The sequence below is a fragment of the Chiloscyllium plagiosum genome, unplaced genomic scaffold, assembly GCF_037043375.1.
Source record: "Chiloscyllium plagiosum isolate Xiang-an unplaced genomic scaffold, Cpla_swu_hap1 HiC_scaffold_21, whole genome shotgun sequence".
Lineage (NCBI taxonomy): Eukaryota > Metazoa > Chordata > Chondrichthyes > Orectolobiformes > Hemiscylliidae > Chiloscyllium > Chiloscyllium plagiosum.
The window spans coordinates 26,766,752-26,790,234 of NW_028270159.1; the positions used below are offsets into that span (position 1 = coordinate 26,766,752).

General features: G+C 42.9%; 1 protein-coding gene across 3 annotated transcripts in view; it reads right to left on the bottom strand.

Annotated features, from left to right (window-relative positions):
• LOC122564836 (serine/threonine-protein kinase Nek6) overlaps positions 1 to 23,483 on the bottom strand; it is a 272,209-nt gene that overhangs the window by 197,024 nt on the left and 51,702 nt on the right. The window contains exon 1 of one of the 3 annotated variants that reach the window (XM_087998434.1): positions 21,460 to 21,478. The exons of the other annotated variants lie outside the window; for them this stretch is intronic. The gene's annotated coding sequence lies outside the window, so the exon portion shown is untranslated. Of the gene's footprint in view, positions 1 to 21,459; positions 21,479 to 23,483 lie in introns of those variants that run through there. 3 annotated transcript variants of the gene reach the window in all.

A 23,483-nucleotide genomic window follows, 5' to 3' on the forward strand; every position in this document is an offset into this window, starting at 1 on the left:
CCAAAGCACCATTTCATTTGCTTTATTCAATAATATAAAACAGCGATTTGCATTATTGAAAAAATGCTTGGAGGTTCACTCATGGACTAGCTTACATGAAGGAGTGCTATTGTAACATACAACAGCATGACCTACATCTACAGGTGTACAAGTGTCAGGCTTCAGGTTAACAAAAAGAACTGCCAACTCACAATGTTGCATTGTAAAAACAGTTGTTACTTACTCCACTGCTAGAAACCCATTTTAAATTTGAACAAAAGACCTCCTTGAATAGTACAGATCCATACAAGTGTTCACTGTCCTAACTAGTTTAGCCCAGGCAGCTAAAGCTCATTTTGCTTTCCATCCAATGTAGAAAAACATATTAGAAATGTAAATTATTTTTTAAAAATCCACCAAAATAGTCATAAGAAAACAATATGAAAAAGAAAAGCACATTCATAACTGGCTAAATGTTAGTAATTTTGTGAAAGCTTTTACAGTTGCTCAATGGCTGAACCCTATTACAATTGTCATTTTTGTCTAGTCTGCTTTTCTCGCTTCAATTTTGAGAAACACTATTTCAAAGACAAACATATTGTCTTCCTCTGTATTTGATCCATCACCTAATAACTGTGTCCCACTGAAGTAGAGCTCAACAGCTTGAGGCAACAACATGAATATAAAGTATAAATATTAATAAAAGCAACTTTGAACAGTATGCCCAAGGGTGGCTGGCAGTACATGACTGCAAAAAGTTACAATTAAAATTCACCCATCTCCAGTTACTGGCACGATGCCCACGCTTCTTAAAGCAGTAAATATTTATTCATACAGTCAAGAGCAGTCTGCTCCATCACAGATTATTTTACAAGCAGACAAAACCTGAAGCAATTAACACAGCTCATGTCACCCAGCATAACAGTTTCAGTGGCACTTTTAAGGATAATTTAGACATCCAGTAATGTGCCAAGATTTTGACTGAAAACACTACATGTCACCCAACCAATTTGCACAAACCATTGTAAATTACAAACCATTAAATGTAATTATATAAAGAGTGCAAAGGTCCTTAACTTACAAAGACCACAGGTGTCATGTCGTTCACACAAGTGAAAGAATATCATGAAGGAACCATTAATATTTCAATGTTCTCGATATTCTACAATTAATAAAAAATAAATTCTGGAATTGATGTGATGAGTGGGTATTACTTTTCACTATTATACCTTCCCCTCTCCTTTGTGTGTTTAGTGTTATTCGTTATCAATTTATTTTAGGTTTACAACCAGTTCAAAAAGGAATAAGTAACTCACAGTCAGATTGACCACAATAGCAATGTGTGCCCTGATTTCAGATGGCTTTGCTGACATTTGTAACAGATCGCTGCCCTTTTACCTGGACAGATGCACTCAAATGGAAGGGCAACAGTCCCCTTAGACTGTGCCTCTAATGGGAGCAGGGTGATGAATGACTCTGGTTATTAACTGTAGCAATGTCCAAATGCATTCTGAAACCCTGAAGCAGAATCGTGTCACTTGCAACAGGCTCCTGCTACAAAACTGCCTTCAAATGTATTAGCACATTCTACAGATGTTAATGTTTCCTCAAAGACACCAAAATGGAAGAGTTGAAGGAAAGTAAACCATTCTCTGGCACAAATGAAATGGATGAAATGAAGATAATTTGTTGGGATAATGTGTTGGGAGCAGGGTTGCCATCTGGAGCTGGAGGCATTCGTTGGCACTGCTTGATGTGGAATAGCAATTTGTTCAATCTTCCAAAATGGTTCCCACAGTTTACGAAACACATCAGATCACGCTGCTGTATTTCCAGTCTGGTCATTTCAGGCAGGACACTATAGAATAGCAGTAGTGAACTGGTTGGTGAATATTTATTCCATGAATGGATAAGTCCACAGGGTAAAAGTTTTTCCAGACATGAAGTAAGCATAACAACAATAAAATAAGCCTTCCATTTCAAAGTGGACACACTTCCAATGTTCTCCTTCTAGGAAGTGGGATTAAGTTCTCATCAGATGTACCCATCACTGCCATCCCCAGTCGCCCTCAAACAAACCAAGGCTGATAACTAGTCAGAGAGTAGTGGCTCAGCTTCCTCAATAAATATACTTTCTGACTGATAGTGGTTTTAAACAGACATGATGGAGAAGGCTTTACCTCTAGGCATACAGTGTTTTATACAGGACAGCAAGTTGGCAGAGCATTGCCCTTCATTGGGTGGGTGGGTGGGATGGAGAAGAGTCTTCAGCCTATACACTTGACCAGTGTCTAATGACTGTTGCAGGAAAATATCAGCTTGAAGTCAGCAATTTAGAACAAGCGATGGACCATTCAGTCCGGCAGGGGTTAGTTTGGAAAACTTGAAAGGGTTCAGAAAAGATTTACAAGGATGTTGCCAGCATCGGAGGATTTGAGCTAAAGGAAGAGGTTGAATAGGCTGGGGCTGTTTTCCCTGGAGCATCAGAGGCTGAGGGGTGACCTTATAGAGATTTATAAAATCATGAGGGGCATGGATAGGGTAAATAGACAAAGTCTTTTCCCTGGGGTGCGGGAGTGCAGACCTAGAGGGCATAGGTTTAGGGTGAGAGGGGAAAGATATAAAAGAGACCTAAGGGGCAATGTTTTCCACACAGAAGGTGGTACGTGTATGGAATGAGCTGCCGGAGGAAGTAGTAGAGGCTAGTAGAATTGCAACATTTAAAAGGCATCTGGATGGGTTCATGAATATGAAGGATTAGGAGGGATATGGACCAGGTGCTGGCAGGTGGAACTAGATTGGGTTGGGATATCTGGTCAGCATGGACGGGTTGGACCGAAGGGTCTGTTTCCATGCTGTACATCTCGATGACTCTTGGATTCTAATCCTGCTTTCTTCCATCATCTTGCTGCATCCTCAACTCCATGTATTTATCTAACTTTCCCTTCAAAGATGTAATGGCCTCTCCTCCACCACTCCCTCCGGCATATTTTGACATTTTGGTTCCTGACCAGTGATGTGGCCATCCCAGCCTCAGCTGCCCGGGAATTTGAGAATCCAAAGTTCCGGGGAAGTTGGGTGTAAGAGAGAAATGTCAGAACATATTAGCAGATTTGTCAGAGCGAAGTGGGCTGCAGTTACCCGCTAGGAAAGTGAGGCATTAGATGTCGGGTCATAATCATGAAATGTGGGGATGCCACAGTAGTGGCAGTCTGGATCACTCTGTGTGCATACTTACTTGTATCGAGTTATGTAGGAGAAATGGCATAGAACAGGCTATTCAATACACCCAGTCCATGTGGTGCTTATGGTCCACTTAAGCCTCTTCCCATTTTTCCTTCCCCCCACCCTCCCCAATTCTAACCCAGCTTCCCATAAAATGTAACAATATTAGTTGCGTCATTTCTCCTTCACTTGTGGGACATAAGCATCACTGACTGGACCAGCGTTTGTTACCCGTCCCTAGTAACCCTTAAGAAGATAGTGGCTTTAACAATCCCATGTGGCTAAAGGCTGCACTATGTAGGGTACAGTCAGTTACCACCTAAATTAGCAATTGGGTCCCCTTTATTCCAATGGAACCAGATTTCTAGAGCCCCATCACCTGAAACTGACTTGGATGCACAAGACAGGACCCCGTTTATTGCCTGCACTGAAAGGACGTTAAGGCTAATGATCTTATCTTGAAGTTTTTCCAACCTGCTAAAAAAAAGAGTAAGCATTGACCTCAATGGCAGGACAGCTCCTGCTATAGAATCTATAGAGTCATATCACATAAAGCTGCGAGATTGTGAAGCTCCATTCTGACACCCCACAGTAATTTCGCTTGCTACACTTACTGGTCAGTTCACACTATTGGCAGCTGACGAAGATTCTGAGAGTAACCAATACCAGCAGAACAATATCCTGGCAAACAAAATCTGCAATTTCAGCACAGCCAGCAGAAAATAAATAAGAAAACATCAGAATGGAGCATTTATTATGAATTATTTCATATTCAATACGGTTTCCCAAAACGTCCCTTTTGTTTTCAAGGAGATGGGGGCAACATGGGGGAAGAGGCTGAATGTGTGTTTGGGGGAGCACTGGGGAAGGGGCTGGAGATTAGGAAATGCTGACATTCTTTCAATGATGAATGGCAAATTTCTGACAATTTTGTAAAAGCTAAGTAGAGAAATGTGGCGAACAACATGTTCCATATATACTAATTTGTACACAAGGAAAAACAAATATTAGAAAATGCAACTGAAATCCTGCTGAAGGTGTTGAAGGAGGGTTAATTCAAAATGATTACGGGTAACAAGGATAAATGATATTGCTAAATAGCATCAATTTAATCATACATTGGGTTCAGCATTTCAAAACATGAATGCCAGCCCTTTCCAAGCCCTCGCCTGGTATGAACACAGCCACAGAATTGGATGATTGTAATAGAAGACTTCACTGTTCCACCTTCACAAATACTGAATTCATCCCATTGTTCCAAACTCCCAGTCAGACATCATTAAAAAGATAAAGGTGCAGTTATCATCTCTGTGACTCAAAAATTACTCAGCCATTTCAGACAACAAAGTACAAGACCAGGTTTGAAATATTGCCTTATTGTTTACATCGTGCATCGACAGCCCAACCTCTCCACACTCCCACAGTTGTGATGAAAGGTATAATACTGGGCAAGGTTTGGATACATTGAATATGAATGCCATCCTTTTGTCACATAACTCAACGATACAGATAATAGTTTTGTTTTAATCTCAATTTATTTTTAATCTGATTTTCTTCTTGAAGGAGTACATACATTAAGCATTCACTTTAATAATTTAATTAAATTATTTGACAAATTCACAAGATGAATGGAGGCACGTCAATAAGAATATAACATATCAGTAACATATCATAACCACCTGAAGGAGCAGCACTCTGAAAGCTAGTGCTTTCAAATAAACCCATTGGACTATAAGCTGGTGTTGTGTGATTTTTAACTATATCAGTAGTAGTTTCCCTACCTCTACACTAGGAGGCCAAGATTTAAAGTCCCATCTGCTGCAGAGGTGCGTAATGACATCTCTGAGTATTTTGATTATACAACGTCTATAACATATCAGCCAAGAGATTTAATATTTTACTCCTTGATGTTTGGTTATGGTGGAAAAACTTGATTAATGTACTGAGTTGACATCCTGGCACTTTTCCTCTGGGAGTGAAATTGTTGCCTTGGTACACAGGCCAAACCTCACAAGTGAACAGGGTAGCTAGCCAGTGACAAAAAAAAACTATGGCCAAGCTTCTACAGGGTGGTAATTGGGGGTGGAACATTTGGGGCAAACCCACCTCCAGTGGCCTCAGATTTTAAGGTCCCAACGGAGCTAAATGTCTGCAACTCTGGCTTCCAAGGTCCCCCTTCATGACGTGGCGTCAGTTAGCTAGACGGCTGATTTGTGATGGAGAGTGATGCCAACAGTCTGGGTTCAATTCCTGCAGGTTACCATGAAGGACTCTTCTTCTCAACCTCTTCCCCTTGCCTGAGGCATGGTGACCCACATGCTAAACAAGCACTCAAATGAGAGAGCAGCCCTACAGTTTGGAAGACTACTTTATCTTTACCTTTAAATTGACAGACAGTTGGAGACCTGGCAGCTCTTCAGTCCAGTACCATTAATCCAAGCCTGCCAGCTATTACCAGGCAGCCTTTATCCCCAGATGGCATAGTGCCCATCCATTGCTGGTAGCCACTGGCAGTGGGAAGAGGTCTTCAAGCTTCAGTCATTTAAGAGCTTCAGAATGTCCCATGGGTGAGCAGACAGCCTACCCTATATTCTGTCACTGGTAAAATGCCAGTCAATGACCACAGCATCTCCATACCAATCCAACCCACTTTAACATCCTCCATCTGCTCTGGGGGAGGAGACATGGCAACTGGAAAACTCCAATCCATAGATCGCTTTCAGAGAACCACAGCAGATATTCCAGGTGCTGATTTTCTCCATCTTTTGGGATTTTCTCAAACTCTGACCATGTTTTGGGATGTAAAAGGTCAGAGTTGCCTCGTGAATCAAGAAAATCTGTACCAGCCAAACAACAGCAAACAGCCCAGAACAGAAGCATTGATTATTTGAGTCAATGTAAGGTTTTTACTGAGTTCTGCTTATCACTGTTACCCTGGGAAGGTCATGGTAATGATTCTGAGGCTGTGTTGCCAAGCAGGGTGGTTTGCTGGCTCTTAGAGCTCAGCTACAATCACTGGATTCCAATAATTGCTTCAATGCTGTTCTTCTTTTGGGACTGTATGTGAAATTTAAAACAAACAGTGTGGTCCTTTACTGTCTAACTTTATAATGAAGGATGCCACTCGCTTCTAGACTGAACTGAAGACTCACAACTCTCCTGTAGATATTTGAAAAGTATTTGTGGTACAGAGGATAGCGACACAGATTATACTTAAACAGAAGTGAAAAAAGGGAAACATTAATCTGCCAGTTCTTTCATTCAGAAACATAATTACAAGTTCAAACCTTACTTCTAAGTAGCTGCTGTGTGATGTCAAAGTGACCCATGGGCATAGAGTTTAGATTAAGAATAATATTGAAGCTATCAGTGCTCAGTGTTTAGGTCGAAATTGGACAGAAATGTCCAGTATTCCCACACACTGACACAAAGGCATACATCATGCAGAAATGCACACATACACAAATACACACTCTCAAAGACAGACAGACAGACAGACACACACACACACACAGCTAAAAATGGAAATCAGCAAGTTGTTGTCAGAGTTGTTCTGCTCTCCCACAAACTGTGGTCTGTCAACATCTCATTGAGAGACTTGGTATCAAACCACATGTCAGGGCATGAAGTATAGTACTTACCCACAAGTTACCCATAAAATAGGAAAAGTTTGACTTGCCCATTTAAACATCGGTGTAATCATTGGCTAACAACTCTCTGGTGCTGAAAATTTACTCTTTCCAAGTTCAATGTCATTGGTTGAAAATTTATTTTTAGAAATTATTCTTCTGTTTTTTTTCTTCCTGTCGTTTCTGGATTTCTCCTAAACTCACTTCCTCTCACTTGTTCCATCTTCTGACTGTCATCTTACAATAAATTAAATGTTCGTACTCATGCCTGCTGCTTTAGATTGAAAAAATCCTTACTAAGGCATGCACAAACTGATTAATTTACTGGCCGGATTATTTCTCTCTCTCTCTCTCTCTCTCTCTCTCTCTCTCTCACACACACACACACACACACACACACACACACATCCGCACCATACTTGAAAGAATCACTGTTAACTGGAAGTTACTAACAAAAATCAATTACAAGTCTGTGGGCAGCTAGAAGTTTAATTAATAGAGACAATTATTGTTTCAATTCTAACCACAAAATCCAGGGCAATATTTCTCAGCAAACCACGTCTTGCAATTGCTGCAGTGGCATGGAATTTCCTGTCCCACTACCCCAAATAGTGAGCTCCTGATCAGAGGCAGTATTTTTTTCTCCAACTCATCTCGAGAACTGAAATCCAGATGACCCCAAAAAGCATGACAAGGTGATTTCATTTCACTCAAAGTATGTGCGAAAATTGTCTGTCATTAATCTGCACTCGGTTTTGACAAAGTGGAAACTCTTACTCATTGTCTCCACTTAGCTTTCATCAGAAAAATCCCAGAAGGTTAAAGAAAAGATCTCACAGGAAGGGGAAATCTCTGCGTTAGACTGTGTTACTACTTTTACTGCCTGGTGCGATACAGGTCGGGATCTGTTCATCTGTCTTTGAGCGATCACTGTGATGCAGATTGAAACATGCAGCTCTCTCCCACGTGTATTAGGAGTTTTGTTAGTGTAATAAAAAAATTGTTGAAAGACTGGGAAGTATTTTATTTAGATCATTTTTCTCTTTCTCATGTTATTTTAAATTTATTGCTGCAGCCTAGTTATTGATGATCTGCCTCTTAATTAGCCTGCAAACACCAGGAGCTCTGGTTGGCTTCTTCGGAATATATTAAACTGACCTCAAGTTAATAAGAATATTGTTGAAAAGGGCTTCTTTTTAACAAAACGTCAGCAAAATTATAAAACAAATGATCCAGCAACATAGCAAACAAAGTCGTAATCAAGATCACAACAAGCAAAACTTTGCAGCAAGAATGCTTTTGCTAATATTTGGTCTTATTTAATATGTATATCCAGAGCATGCAGAGTTTATATTTCCAATTTAATGATGCCACTTGCTCCCTTGCCAGTCATGTTATTTTGTTAGCAATTAACATTTCAGTATTTGTTATGCTGAAATTGAGGACAGGGCTGATTAAGGCAGAGTCGAGTATGTAGATAATTCAAGATCAGAATTTCAGGAACAAATGGCACGGACTTTGACAGAACTAAATGAGGCTACTCCATCCATCACCCTATACCAGTTCTCTGGAATAGATATCTGCCTCAGTCTGTTATACTATTTCCCAGCTCCCTTTTTGTTTCTTTACTTCTTAAAATATTATTGTACAAACACATTCTGCTGCCATCAGTATTCTGGTAAGCTATAAATTTCAGTCCAAGTCTAACATTTCAGTGACAGTCTGGAATTGTGCCCTCTGTTCCTGAGTCACCAACTACAAGCATAAGTCCATTATCCAAGGTACTTCATCAAAACATTTCAAATTTGAACAGCTCCATTGTACTTCCTCTTAACACCCTCTATTCATATGAAAACATCCCAGAATACACAATAACCCCTCCTAATTAAACTTTTTCATCCTTGAATCCCTCCTGCACCTTCTCAATGTCCTTGACATTTTTGTGATAAGGAATCTCCAAACTGGACACAACATTACAGCCTTTTTCCTTTCATCTGATTAGACAGGAACTGTGGACGAGACAATGATTTGGCAATGCTCTTTGCTTTTGTATTTTTACTGCTATTCAAAAAAAATCTAGTATTGTGTGTCTCTTTCTACAGCTTCCCTATTTTCTTTTCCTATGTTTAGAGATTGGTGTATTTGAATTGTTAAGGAGACCTCTGGCTCTTTCTGGTCTTTCAGATCATGAGTGATCAGTACCATAACTCTATTTACTCACCTTTGATCCATTTCTTGATACCTGCAAACACTGAAAAATCTTTTGACATCTCTCTGACCTTCTATCCATTATTGTCTATATGCTGTCCTCACTCTTTCTACCAAAATGCACTGTATTCCTGAAAAGATTCTGCCTCTTTCTAACAAACTAGTAATTACACATTGGACTTCAAAGAATCTTTATTAAACTCCTACACAAACACATCTAACACTGATTGGGAGTACATGTATTAGGATGGACAAGGATACATCACATAACAAACAGTTTTATGTATTTATTTCCTTAGTGCCAATGGCTGCTGTTTTCAATTATCAACAAATGAATGTCTGTTTAGCAAATGCAAGCAGATATCCAGCATCACACAGAAATTTTTATAAACATAAAACATATCCATTCATTGAGGAGGAGAAAGTGAGGACTGCAGATGCTGGAGATCAGAACTGAAAAATGTGTTGCTGGAAAAGCGCAGCAGGTCAGGCAGCATCCAAGGAGCAGGAGAATCAACGTTTCGGGCATAAGCCCTTCTTCAGGAAGGGCTTATCCATTCATTGAGCCAAACCTACCTTGTTCCTATTTCTTATGATTATGCATGTATATTCTAGGATAGAAACCTGCATAAAATCAGATTAAACCTAAGGTTGTTAGATTTTAACCATTAGCATTCTGGTTAGCAACCTAACGGTTAGAATCTAACTTCATTCTAAGAAATTAACATTGAATCTTGTAATTCACAAATACTGTGACTTTATTAGATAAACTTTTTTGTAGGCAAGTAAAATGAGAAATCTTAGGAATAAGGCAAAGTATAGAAAGACACCAAGGGAGAGGTATTCTGGGATTTATGTCAAGCTTGCTCCTTACAATAGCAAAAAGCTGAGGCCTAAGGCTGCCTGCAAATCTGTGTGTGAGAGAATGGAATGCAGAAGTTTCTCTCTCTCTCAACAAGGTAAGGAACAATGGCATATAAAAGCATTTAGATACAATGGTACATACAAATGGACAATACACACATGCAATGTAAGCAACAGGCACATCAGCTATTCTTGTTGGGTCAAGGAGGGTATCTTCACACGCTTCATTAAAGATGACTTGAGCCTATTTATGAAACACACAGGAAAACCCAACGTACTTTGTACAAGCTTGCTTCTTCCTTTACACAGAGCTTGCCACTCCACTCAAGTATACTTCTTCTCTTGGCTGGCTTTTCTTGACCTGTATTTTTAGATATTTTCCAAGAGATATTCTAACATAGCTTTGAAGCATGTCAGACTTGAATCCAGTGCTCCTGTCTCAGAGCACCACAAGAACTCTTTATATGTATCTTTTTAACATAAGATGTAATCCAGTTATTTATCATAGATTGTCTCAATTTTCATGCTGAGTATAGGCCCTAACAGGTCCTATATTATTATTATTCAGTCCCCATTTTTCTACTTATTTTCTAGTAGAAAGAACTATTTGATAGATATTTTTAGTCAACCAATTCAGATGTGTCCTTGCACACTCCAGGAGTGAGGAGGACGTGAGCATGGGCCTCCTCGTTCATTACCAGACACTACCGCTGTGCCACAAGAGCCTTTTAGATGCAATTATGTTCCATGTGCATTTTAAAATAACCAATTGAAAACACTAGCTCACTTTGTTACCTTTAACGTGTCAGTATTTAGCAGTCTATCAATAAAATTAGATAGTAGCACACAGGAGTAAAGATGATAAATCTATCAGATGGACCTTACACTGTGGTGAGGATTCATCTTACAACATGGGGCCAAATGGTGGCGATCCCATTTATCCGCATCCCACAGAATGCTGGATATCTGAAGGTTCTTCAGACACAACTTCGAGATGACTGCTCGTGCACAGAGCCAGCGGGGGAAAGAGATGAACGTTCAGAAATCCTGCAGAAGAGAACCACGTGGCAAGGCTCTATAAAACAGAATCTCAGCCAAAAAATAAAAAGCATTTCCCACACAGTAAGACAGGCACAGCAGTGAGCTAGCAACCCCATGGAGCTGGAACAGGTGTCAAACCTTAATAATGGCTCAAGATTGCATTGGGTGCCAAGAAACTGAATCTTTTTAGTCAAGTCCAGAGAGTGCATGGAATTCGGAGGCTCCATGTATAAAGTTGAAATCTCTCATGGGCAAGAGGAAATTTCCAAAACAACAAGGTGCAGTTTACAAGCTGGGAAGCTAGAAATGAGTAAAGTACTTGGAGTTCAGACTGAGCGTCACCACCACAGCAACACACACCACAAGACATGGCAACCGTAAGAGACATAAAAGACCACAGAAGCAACTTACAATGAGACCATTGATCTGGGAATGTTAAAAAGCCAGAACTAAAGGGATAGAGGGGCAAATTAGAAGCTTAAACAGACAAAATTCTCCTGGAAGAAGAAAGTCAGGAGACAACTGAAGCCACAGAAAAGGCATGATTTCCATTATTTCAGCCACACAGATGGCTGGATTCTTCCAGGGAAAAACAGTGAATGAATAAGGATTATTAGTCATGCACAAACAATGCAAATTGTCTAGGGAAATCAGGTAAAGGATCAGGATTCTTCTATGGAGCCACAAAGGGCAGGATTGATTTATTAAAGCCGTGAAGAGAACAGGTAACCATAACGCATCAAGATTCATTTAGTGAAGCCAACAGGAACAGGAATCATGCACTTCTCTTTCAAACTCCTTGCCGCAGAGTGCTCTGGGGGCAGGATCCTTGTGTACGTTTAAGGCTGAGGTAGGTAGATTCTCAATCAGTAAGAGAATCAAGGATTACTGGGAGCAGGTCGGAGTGTGGATGTGAGGAATGTCAGATCAGCCATGATCCTATTGAATGGCACAGCAGGCCCGAGGGATCAAATGACGACCTCCTGTTCCTTTCTCTTCTGGTCAGCATGGTGGCTTAGTGGATAGCACTGCTGCCTCACAGCGGCAGAGACCAGAGTTTGATTCTAGCCTTGGGCAACTGTGTGTAGAGTGTGCACATCCACCCTGGGTCTGCGTGGGTTTCCTCCGGGTGCTCCAGTTTCCTCCCACACTCCAAAGATGTGCAGGTTAGGTGAATTGGCCATGCTAAATTGCCCACAATGATCATGGATGTAGGCTAGTTGCGCTAGTCAGGGGTAAACGCAGAGTCATAGGGTAGGGGAATGGGTCTGGATGGGTTATTGTTCAGAGGGTCGGTGTGGACTTGTTCGGCCTAATGGCCTGTTTCCTCACTGTAGGGATTCTGTGATTCTTCTTTAAGGCATGAATGGGATTCATCCACAAAAACAGCAAAAAAGCTGCTCACAGTTGGCAGGAACCCTCTATTCTACCTGTAAAAAAGGTGAGAATTCTCCATTTTGACTGCAAAAGAGCAGGAAAGGCTTCCAGTATAACAGCACACATAAGCAGCATTGATATACCACAGTACAATAGTACACATTAGCAGTCAAGATTAGAGTGGTGTTGGAAAAGCACCACAGGTCAGGCAGCACACGAGGAGCAGGAAAATCAACATTTCGGAAAAAAGCCCTTCATCAGGAATGAGGCAGGGAGCCTCTGTGGTGCTCCGGTTTCTTCCCACAGTCCAAAGATGTGAAGGTCAGGTGAATTGGCCATGCTAAATTGCCCCATATAGTGTTAGGTGCATTAGTCAGAGAGGGGTGGGTTACTCTTCGGAGGGTCGGTGTGGACTGTTTGGGCCGAAGGGCCTGTTTCCACGCTGTAGGCAATCGAATCTAATCTAATCTAATCTAAGACTTCAATGGAGGAGCAGGCAGAGGATGAAAGCGGAGCTTACATCAGAGCATCGCAACAGTTGCAAAGGGCTGCAAGAGGGAAGAGCCACCAGTTGTCTTGGTCTCCATGCCACTGGGCTTTGACCCCTGTCGGCCAAGGTCCATGTAGTGGCTGTCTGTGCACCAGCTTCCCCACATCAAAACATGTCACACAGAGTCACCCTCCCAAGGCACCGGTCCTACTTACATCCTGGACACAAGTCCTATGGTGATCAACTAGTGGCAGAGAGGGCAGGACTGGGGTAGCGGGAAGCCCCTAGTCACAAATGGACACATTGGGTGAGGGTGTCAGATCCCAATGTCTTGCTCCTGGATGAGGCGGATAGAGCGTTTCAGCAGCTCCGCTCACCACTGGGCAGCCCTGTTTAGGATCACTGCGGTGAGCGGAACTGGAAAGGCTGCCCTAAAGATAGCCTGAAAAATGTGTTGCTGAAAAAGCGCAGCAGGTCAGGCAGCATCCAAGGAGCAGGGGAATCAAAGTTTCGGACATAAGCCCTTCTTCAGGAATGAGGAGGGTGTGCCAAGCAGGCTAAGATAAAAGGTAGGGAGGAGGGACTTGGGGGAGGGGCATTGGGAGTGCAATAGGTGGAAGGAGGTTAAGGTGAGGGTGATAGACCGAAGAGGGGGTGGGGGCGGAGAGGTCAGGAAGAAGATTGCAGGTCAAGAAGGCAGTGCTGAGTCTGAGGGTTGAGACTGAGATAAGGTGGGGAGAGGGGAAATGAGGAAACTGGAGAAATCTACATTCATCTCTTGTGGTTGGAGAGTTCCTAGGCAGAAGATGAGGCGCTCTTCCTCCAGGTGTCGTGTTGCCATGGTCTGCATGTCCTTGGCAGAGTGGGAGGGGGAGTTAAAGTGTTCAGCCACAGGGCGGTTGGGTTGGTTGGTGCGGGTGTCCCAGAGGTGTTCTCTGAAACGTTCCGCAAGTAGGCGGCCTGTCTCCCCAATGTAGCCTGCCTCAAAACCCCTGACTGGGTTACCGCGTCCAGAGGGATCGCCCACATGCAGTCAGAAAAGAAGAATAATCAACTGGGGAACCTGGAATGTAAGAACCCTGAAGGACCCAGCTAACAGTGACTGACTCGAGAGAAGTGCGATTATAGCCAGAGAACTGAAGAGATGTCAAATTAACCTCGCTGCTCTTTCGGAAACCCACCTTACAGATGAAGGGCAACTGAAGGAGGTGAAAGGTAGTTACACCTTCTTCTGGAAAGGGCAGGTTGCTCATGAGCCAACAATTGACGGTGTTGGATTAGCAATTCAGAACTAACTCATCAGTTACCTCTTCTTCACCCAGAGAGTGGTGGGTGTATGGAATGCTCTGCCCCAGAAGGCTGTGGAGGCCAAGTCTCTGGATACTTTCAAGAAAGAGTTGGATAGAGCTCTTAAGGATAGTGGAATCAAGGATTATAGGGATAAGACAGGAACAGGATACTCATTGAGGATGATCAACCATGATCATAATGAATGGTGGTGCTGGCTCGAAGGGCAGAATGGCCTACTCCTGCACCTATTGTCTATTGTACCTCCCATGGGGATCAACGACTGACTCGTGACAAGCCGCCTAATGCTCACCAACAACCAGATAGCCACAAGTGTGATCACTTTTGCCCCTTGACTTCAAGGAGGAAGCAAAGGATGCTTTCTATGCCAACCTTGACACACTCTGTAATCAAGTAATTCCCCAAGGAGGGGAAGATAATTCTTCTTGGAGACTTTCAATGCGAGGGTTGGTTGAGACTACATCCTTTGGAATGGCACCACGGGAAGGGAAGGGAAGGTATTGGCAACAACAACTCCAATGGAGTCCTTCTCACAAAATACACGGAGTACAATCTCACAATCTCAGGCACACTCTTCCATCAGATAAACAAATTCAAAGCATCTTGGAGGCACCCACACTCAAAACAACGGCATCTCATAGATTATGTCATTGTTCACTCCAGGGACCATTGGGACGTGAATGTCACCAGGGCTATGATCAGCCAGACTGATCACCACCTTATCTGTTCCACAATGTCCATCAGACTACAGAGAAAGAAGAAAGGTCAGAAGAAGCAGGCCTGGCCAAGATTCAACCTTGAGAGTCTGGGTTACACAGTCACTATTCAACAACTACAGGTCTCACTTGCTAAAAGGAACCTACCCTGGAAATACCCAGAGGAACTAAGAAAATATTGGAGTCTGCTTAAATTGACCATTCTCAGTAAAATATGGACTGGTTTGAGGAGAATGACATGGAAATTGAACAGGAAAAATGAGGACTGCAGATGTCAGAGATCAGAGTCGAACGTGTGGTGCTGGAAAAGCAGAGCAGGTCAGGCAGCATCCAAGGAGAAGCAGAATCAACATTTTGGGCAAAATCCTGAGGAAGGGCTTTTGCCTGAAAATTCGATTCTCCTGCTCCTCAGATGCTGCTTGACCTGCTGTGCTTTTCCAACACCACACTCTTGATGGAAATTGAACAACTCATCACCAAGAAAAGGACAGCCGTCTGTGACTGGCAGAATGACAATGATGCCAAAGCTGAGGCTGACATCTTGAAAAGGGTAAGGGAGCTCAAAACTGACTGTTGGACTGATAAGGCCTTGGAAATCCAGCAGCAGCAGCAGATGCCGGTGACACAAGAGACGTCTTCAGCACCACCAAGGTAGTACTTGTTCTAAGCTACTTGTGCTCAAACACCCCCCTCCACCCACAGGCTCTAAAGATGGACAAAATCTGCTTAAGGACAATGAGGCAATAAACACCCGCTGGAGAGAGCATTTACAAGAACTCCTGAATTGTACTACCAGTGTTACCTTGGAAATCATCAACCAAATTCTCCAGAGATCCAGCAAAATGATATGGGAGAGTTTCCCAGTGTAACGAAAGTACAAGATGCCATAAGGAGCCTAAGAAACAACCAGGATGCAGGGCCTGATGGGATTCCTGCAGAGATCCTAAAGGAGGGTGGCCCACAATTCCATGAACACATGCAAGCTTTGCCCTTGAAGATATGGCTCAAAGAAAAACTCCCCACGGAGCTCACGCATGATCAGATTGGCACCATATTTAAGAAGAGTGGCAAGGCTGACTGTGGGAATTGCAGAGGCATCTCCTTCAACCACTGGCAAAGTACTTGTATGTGTCCTTGTCAATAGACTGCTGCCATTATCTGAGGAAATACTCCCTGAAAAGCAGAATGGCTTCCATCCATCCAGAAGAATGTTCTTTCTTTTTGTTTTTTTTTTCCCCAGCACCCATGGTGTGTGTGTGCAGGTGTGAGACAAAGTGAGAGACACAAGGTGTACAAATCTTTATTCAATTTCCACCTCCAGGAAGATAGGAAAACACCCGAGTGGCCAGTGACAAGCACTGCCCTTCACATCAAAGGGCAGTGCTGTGTGATCAAAACAGTGAAGGGGAGGGTAGGGACTAAATCAAAATAGAGTTGGAGGGGGAGAAGAATGTTCTTTACAGCACATCAACTGTAGGAAAAATGTCACGCACAGAAACAATTGCTTTACATGGCCTTCATCGACCTAACTAGGGCCTTTTAACATAACCACCAGGCTCTCGGGCAGCTACCAAGGCTGCTGCATGATGACATGTCTCAGACAGTGCTTAGCAACCATGGGTTGGAGTCGGAGCCTTTCACCGTGGAGACGGGGTAAAGCAGGACTGCATTATCATAACCATTCTGTTCATCATCTTCATTACTGCCATCTTCCATCTCACTGGCCAAAACCGGCCCACGGGAATACAAATCATTTACCATCTGGACGGCAGGCTACTCAACCTTAATAGGTTCAAGGCCAAGGGCAAGGTCTCCACTACTTCCATCTCGGAGCTTCAATATGCTGACAACACCATCGCAGCACGCTCCGCCATAGACCTGCAGTGTATCTTGGATGGCTTTGCGAAGGCATATAAGCTCCTAGGCCTTACCTTTCATAGAATCATAGAATGCCTACAGTGTGAATTGTGGGAGGAAACCAGAGCACTCAGAGGAAACCCATGCAGACATGGGAGAACGTGCAAATTCCACACACCCAGTAGCCTGAGGCTGGAATTGAACCTGGGTCCCTGGTGCTGTGAGGCAGCTGCGTTAACCACTGAGCCACCATGCCACCCATCTTGCGATACCCTTAATATATAAAAAAAGACTCTCGTACTCCATCAACCTCCACCCAATAATCCTCCTTGCCTCCTACAATATGGGTCAACAACCATCCCCTTGAAAACATGGGCTACTTCCCATAACATGGCAGCCTTCTCTCCTCCATGGCCAACTTCACTGCAGAAATGCAACACCAATGCTAGTGGAGCCCATGCCTGACTCAGAAGAATGGTGTTTGAAGACCATGACCTAGGCTCAAACTAAATTCACTATCCTTCCCACACTGCTATATGGAGCTGAAACGTGGACCTCCTACAGTTGGTGCCTTACAACACTGGAACAACGCTAGAGATCTCTCCAAACATTCCTGTGAACCACCTGGAAAGACAAGTGCACTAAAACCAGCGTCGGAGAGGAGGCCAGCAGAGCCAGCATCACCACCATAATTCACCAGCAACTCTGATGGACCAGTCATGTTATCTGAATGCCCAACACATGCCTCCCAAAACAGATCATGTACTCCCAGCTGAAGGAAGGCCAGCGTGCTCCAGGGGCCAAAAGAAATGCTTCAAAGATAACATCTGGACCAACCTCAAAAAATTTCATCTCAACATCAAAAACTGCAAGATCATGGCCACAAACCGGAATCACTGGAGAGACATCATCCAGCAGGGAACGATACACTACCAAAACTCTCTCCACTGTGCCACTGACTCTTGCGCAAGGAGAGACAGAGCATCAAGAAGGCCCACCCACCATCATTTCCAATCTCCATTATCATCCAGTAATACCCACACTGCAATAGAAACTGTGGATCCCAGAACTGGCCTCTTCGCCATCTAAAGGCCCACAGGTAGGCGTCCCTTATGGAGGACAATCATACTCAACCCGAGCAATCACCGATACAATATGTGGAGCATGAAAATCTCACAAGCACAAGTGGGGAACACCTATTAAAAAAGCCTTATTTGTGAGTCAGTAAGTCACTTCCAGAAAATGCGTTGGAATACAGAGCAAGACCAGGTTAAATAGTACCTCACACAGCACAATGGGTTAATGACGCTGAACAGCCTACAACGGAAGACAGACCTCCAAAAGAAATGTCATCCAGACTTCTGACAAGATATTTAAATCATTGGGTTTTTTTTCACGAGATGGCCAAAGAACGATGGATTCTGGAAATCTGAAACAAGAACAGAAATAGCTGGTGAAACTCAGCAGGTCGAGAGCATCTGTGGAGAGAAAGCTGACTTACCATTTCAAGTCCAGTGACCCTTCTTCAGAACTGAAGATAGCTAAGAAAAGGTTTGTATATATGCTGAAGATAAAGTGGGGAGCAGAAGGGGGGAGTAAACAATAGGTGGAAATGGAGCCCAGAGAGACAGACCCAACAGTCGGGCAAAACACAGGCAATAATCAGCCTGGGAGAATCAATAGCTTCTAATGAGTGCCATTTTGTATTTGTATTGGGCGGTTGTGATAGCATCCCATGTGATGAGTAGGCCTGGTGTGTGGGGATTGGTGTGGGGGAGGTCGTGGAAGGATATGGGAAAAGGTGCTCAAGCCCCAAGATTGTTAAACTTAATACAGAGTCCTGAAGGCTGCAGAGTCCCCAAATAGAAGAATGAGATGCAGTTCTTCCAGCTTGCTTTGAACTTTGCTGGAGCACTGCAGCAAGCCCGAGACAGAGATGTTGGCCAGGGAACAGGGTGGGGTGTTGAAGTGGCATGCAACTGGAAGCTCAGGATCATTTTTGTGGACAAAACATAAGTGTTCTGCAAAACAGCTGCCCAGTCTGTACTTTGTCTCCCCAATGTAGAGAAGACCATTTTGTGAGCAGTGAATACAGTGGGACAGGTGGATCGCTGCTTCACCTGGACCTTGGATGCTGAGGAGGGAGAATGTAAATGGGCATTGCACAGAAAAGTACCGTGGGGATATGGGGAAGTGTTGGGAATGGACCAAGGTGTCCCAGAGGGAATGGTCCCTGCAGAAGGCTGACAGGGGAGGTGGGGGGAGGGGAATGTGCTGGTGGTGCCATCCTGCTGGAAGTGGCGGAAATGACAGCTAATGATCCTCTGGATGTGGATGCTGGTGGAATGATAGGTGTGGTCAATGGGGACCCTCTCACTGTTGTGGGAGGGAAGAGAGGGCATGAGGGCCGAAGTGTGGCAGCCAAGGGCCCTGTCAAGCACGACAGTGAGGAATCCTCAATCGAAGAAAAAGTTGGACATTTCAGAGGCTGCATTGTAACTCTGATTTCCCTTCGCAAATGCTCCAGATCCTCTGCATTTTTCCAGCAATTCCCAGCAGGTTTCTGCCACCTCATCAAGCTTGATACCGGGTGAGTGTTAATATACCAGTTAGTTTTCCAGAGCATAACATAAATAAAGAAAAATTATCTACAGCCTATAGCAGTGCAACTACAAGGTCCAAGAATAAATCTCCCTGACAGGAGATTCCCTTATTCTCCCATGCCTTAAAGCCGGAGTCCAATGGGGTAAATGGTGAGGTCTTAAGCCAATTGCCCTCGTCTTACCTCATTATCCTCCAAGCCTCCACCATATTCAAAATGATTGTGCTTTTACACTGCTCGGTCACGGATTTCATCTTATTCATGAATAATAGATTAACTGAGGGGGCATCTTGACTGTGAGGCTTCAACGTCAAGCCAAATTGACCCCAAATCCCCCATTTCCAGTCACCCACATATACTAACAGGGTGCTTATTTGATATCTCTTCAAGTCCAGAAGGTCCACCCCTACCCCCTCACCCTGCGGGAATTGCAATTTAGTAAATTTAATTAGGGGGCACCTACGACACCAAATGAAGGACCCAAGCCAACCACTGAGCCTCCGTAACTCTCGTCTGGGTAGCAACAAGGGGAGCATTCTCATGGAGTACAACAGGCAAGGAAGAACATTAGTTTTAATCAGGGCTATTCGGCCTAACCATGATAACGATAGTCCCTCCCACCACTGCAAATCCTGTTTTATCCTCTCCAGTAATTGTGCATTGTTAGCTTTGTACAGCTGGTGGAAGGTAGGGGTAATAGAAATTCCCAAATATGAAAACCTTTCTGACGAACATCTAAACAGGAACTGCACTCCATCCTTCAGATCAGGCACCTCCACTAATCGCCCCACCAGCATGGTTTCTGATTTTGTGAAGTTAATCCTGTATCCAGAGAAAGTGCCAAATAAATTAATTTTTTGAATCAATTGGGGTAGAGATTTCTCCGGATTGGCCAAGAACAAAATGACATCGTCAGCGTAGAGAGCGATCTTATGCTCCCCCATTCTTACCCTTGGCGCCACTATTTCCGGGTCCCTCCTGATGGCATCGGCTAATAGGTCAATTACCAAGATAAATAACAGTGGTGAAAGAGGACATCCCTGTCGACTGTCTCTCCCAATACTAAAGTTATCCGATTAGTACCATTTGTAACGACTGCCACCTCAGGATCATTGCACAACACCGCCAGCCATCTATCAAAGGCTCCTCCCAGACCAAACGTTCTAGGACCCCAAACACGTACGGCCATTCTACACGCCTAAGGAGACGACCAAACCAGGGATCAATCTTCGCTGGCATGCCTACACTATGTTCAGTACTCTCCTGATATTGCTGGAAGAGCTGCGGCCCTTGATAAAACCAGTCTTACCTTCTTTCATAATATAGGACCTTTTCCAACCTCAGGGCCGGCAAACTTGACAGAAATTTAAAGTCCACATTCAACAGTGAAATTGGTCTGTAAGAAGCACAATCTTCGGTGTCTTTCCCCTTTGTTAAAATGAGGGAGATGTTAGCCTCCCTGAGAGAGGACAGAAGACAATCCTGTGTAGGTGAATGGCTGTACATCCCCAAAAGTGGGTCTACCAACACATTTATGAACTCCTTACAAACTTCACTCGGGAATCCACCTGGTCCCAGTGCTTTGCCACCCTGGAGATGCTTTATTGCTTCCTGCACCTCTTGTATCGTCACATGCTCACTTAATAAGAGGCTTGTTCTGTGTTTATACTGGGGAGATCCATGTTCTCACAAAAGTACTGCATTCTCACTGCACCATCTTCACCGCCCTCCGACCGGTATAACACTGCAAAGTATTCCCTAAATCTAGTATTGATCTTCCTCAACTCACAGGTCATTGTACCAGCTCACTCTCTGATAGAGAAAATGGACTGAGAAGCATTTTTCTTTCTAGCCAGATATGCCAGATATCTAACTGGCTTATTTCCAAATTCAAACAAACAATCTTTGACTAGCAAAGGAGACGTCTTTTTTTGCCACCTGTATGAGCAATGACTCAAGAGCAGCCCGGACAGCCATGACCTGCTACAGTTTCACCACTGAAGGCCTAATATAATGTGCTTCTTCAGCTACCTTCAGCTGGGCCTCCAGCCTTCATTGTTGCTCCCCTCTCTGCCTCCTTCTACTTGTTGAATACAAAATGATCAGGGCTCGTAAATACACCTTAGTAGTCTCCCAAAGTACCAATAGAAGCTGACCTCTTACCTCAAACTCTCACATGTGCCACCTAAACCAAAGGGATTCCATCAGGTCCATCTGGAGGCAAATCAAACACAGAAATAATTTCCAAGCACCAGTACAGAGGCTAATATTATCACTTCAACCCTTCCACATCTTTCTGCTTGGACTTAATATGATGCTTTTCAGCTGCGCACTTTCAGCACACCCATGACTCCCCCCTACCCCCCACCATGTGACCTACAGCCTTGAACACTCAAATATACAAAGAAAGTGTTTACAATTCATCCACTTCATCGCCATCACAGACTGTTACATGTTACAGTCAGCAAGGACCCATTCTAGCAGCTGCTGTTAAAAATGTTTTGTGGAAGTCACTCTCTGGGTTCACTGGCGAAGTGATGAATTTGCTTTTTTAATCAGGAAGCCAGAATAATGTAAATGTTCAATTCAAATTACTGCTCATCTCTTGAAGGCTCATCCTCCTTACAAAACTATTAAAAATCAAACCTTCATTAACAGCGGATCAGAATGAAGATCAAGCTGTTATCAATATTTCATCTGCAACAAGGCTGCTACAGGAATGCATGAATAATCTTATGGAATCTGCTGTTTCTAAAAAGATCTAACTTGTGAAATACTTGCAGCACAGAAAATGCTCACAACAATGAATATCCTCAAATTTTTAAAGAATATTTTGAACAAGATTAAGAAAAAGAGTATGCCCATCAGAAATCTTCTTTAACATAATGCAGATGCAAAGAATTATAATGAATTCATTTTTCCTAATAAAAAAAATTAAACCTAATTAATAGAAATAAAACACTCATCACTTCGTCAGCAATACTGGTGGGAAATAACAACAGAACCTAACATTATGAAGCAGTAATTTAACCAAGTTACATGAGCTTACGGAAAGAATCTAACAAACCTGAATTTGGTTGAACAAGCGAAGTAGAAACTAGCCCAGAGATATATAACTAAGCAACAAATACTGGCACTGCTCCAACAATGCTGAAGATTACCCAGAAAGTGAAAGAGGAAGACTAATAAACACTTTGAGTGAGACTATTCTAATGAGATGTTAGCCTAGCTTTTATACCAGATGTTAATTGACTTGTCAAGCATTTCTGACATGTTTATATTTGCGAACAACTCACTTTGTCTGAATATAAGTTTGAGAAGTATCTTGAGTTTGGGGAAAGATGATGTCAACTCATTTGTGGACTGTATTTGTCCCTTTCTCATTGAACACTTGTGTATTCTTACAGAGATGGAACGTGTTAGGGAGGAAATAGCTGCTGTACGTGGACAACAATAGGTATTCTACATTTCTCTAAAATGACATTATAAAGAAACAAAAAAGCTGGAAAAGCTCAATAGGCTAGATAACGTTTGTGTAAAGAAAGAGAATTAATGTTTCAGGTCAGGGGAACACGATGATGAGCCTCTGAGAGAAAAATATGTTCCCACAAGGGCAAACATCAACTCTATATTCAGCGTGTCGAACTGTCACAGGATCTTAGGTTTTGCAATAAGATCACCTCTCATTCTTGTAAAATCCAACAGATAGAAGGTCAGACCTGTCCAACCTTTCCACATAGGTTAACCCTTTTGTGCCAGGATTCAGTCACGTGAACATTCTTGGAATTGTCTCTAATGCACTTGTAACTTTTCTCAAGTAAAGAGACCAAAACTGGACAGAGTGCCCCAAATACAGGCTCATTTATAGTTGTTGAAAAAACCGTTCCTACTTTTATATTTGATTTCCTGTAATGAATGGCAACATTCTATTCACCTTCTTAAATCACTTGTTGAGTCTGCATACTCCAATTTTTTGACTCATGTACTAGGACACCCAGATTCCCCTCACACTGCAGAGCTCTGTAGTCTCTCACCATTTAAATAATGTACAGTTTTTCTATTCTTCCTGCCAAAATGGAAAACTTCAAGTTCTCCCACAGTATTCTCCATCTTCCAAAATTTTGCCATTCACTTAACCTATTTGTATCCCTATTTTGTCTTGACGTTCACTTTAAACTTACTTTCCT